Source organism: Octodon degus, unplaced genomic scaffold (genome assembly GCF_000260255.1).
Source record: "Octodon degus isolate 3935 unplaced genomic scaffold, OctDeg1.0 scaffold00586, whole genome shotgun sequence".
Taxonomy (NCBI): Eukaryota; Metazoa; Chordata; class Mammalia; order Rodentia; family Octodontidae; genus Octodon; species Octodon degus.
Window position 1 is genome coordinate 55,331 of NW_004525162.1, and position 1,161 is coordinate 56,491.

General features: G+C 37.7%; 1 long non-coding RNA gene across 1 annotated transcript in view; it reads right to left on the minus strand.

Moving 5' to 3' along the window:
• LOC111814817 overlaps positions 1 to 1,044 on the minus strand; it is an 11,843-nt gene extending 10,799 nt beyond the window's left edge. The window contains exon 1 of the long non-coding RNA XR_002819699.1: positions 903 to 1,044. This is a non-coding gene — a long non-coding RNA (uncharacterized LOC111814817). The remainder of the gene's footprint in view (positions 1 to 902) is intronic.
• Positions 1,045 to 1,161: the final 117 nt, after the last annotated feature.

Sequence of the window (1,161 nt, forward strand, 5' to 3'; positions counted from 1 at the left end):
AAGCTGTGATGAGCTCAAGTAATTGATACACCTGAGGCTAGTAGTACGGATGTGTTTAGTAGTGGGACTTCTAGGGGGTTTAAGGGGTTAATGCCTGTAGGGGGTCAATATCCTCCTAATTCTGGGGTAGGTGCTAGGCTAGAGTGATAAAATGCTCAGAAGAAACCTGAGAAGAAGAACACTTCCGAGATAATAAAGAGGATTATCCCATAACGAAGGCCTTTTTGTACGATGGACGTATGGTGGCCCTGATATGTTCCTTCTCGTACTACATCTCGTCATCATTGATACATAGTTATGAGATTGGTTAATATACTTAGTGAGAGTAAGGTTGTTGAATTAAAATGAAATCATATAATTATACCTGAGGTAAGTAGAAGGGCTGATAATGCTCTTGTAAGGGGCCAAGGGCTTGGCTTAACTATGTGGTATGCATGTGTTTGGTGGGTCATTAAGTATTGTCCTGTAGGTAAAGGCTAACTAGTAGTGTAAACACATAGACTTGAATTAACACTATGGCGAATTCAAGAATAGTTAAAAGGAGGAGAATAATAAATGTTATTAAAGCCGCTGGAGGGCTAATTGTAAGTAGTACAGAGGTTGCCCCTAAAATTAGATGCATTAATAAATGTCTGGCAGTAATATTAGCAGTTAGATGGACTGCTAAAGCTATAGGTGGAATAAATAAGCTAATTGTTTCGATTACAACTAATATAGGGATGAGAAGAATAGGTGTGCCTTGGGGAAGGAAGTGTGCTAAAGATATTTTTGTTTTATGTTGGAAGCCTAAGATTACAGCCCCCGCTCAAAGAGGGATTGCTCTTCCTAAATTTATAGATAATTGGGTAGTGGGGGTGAAGGAGTGTGGCAATAATCCTAATAAGTTGGTTGTTCCAATAAACAGGATTAGTGAGATTGGTATTAAAGATCAAGTTCATCCTTTAGTAGAGTGTATTGATATTATTTGTTTTAGGATTAGTTTAATTAATCACTACTGAAGAGCAAATACTCGATTATTAATTAGTCATTTTGGGTTGGGAAATAGTATGTTTCCTGCCACAGAAGAAACCAGTTCTTATGGAAGGCTTCTACCAAAGAAGCATGAAGACCTTTCTAGTGTGAATTTTTCCAAAATGAAATAAAATTGGCCTGATGAACCCC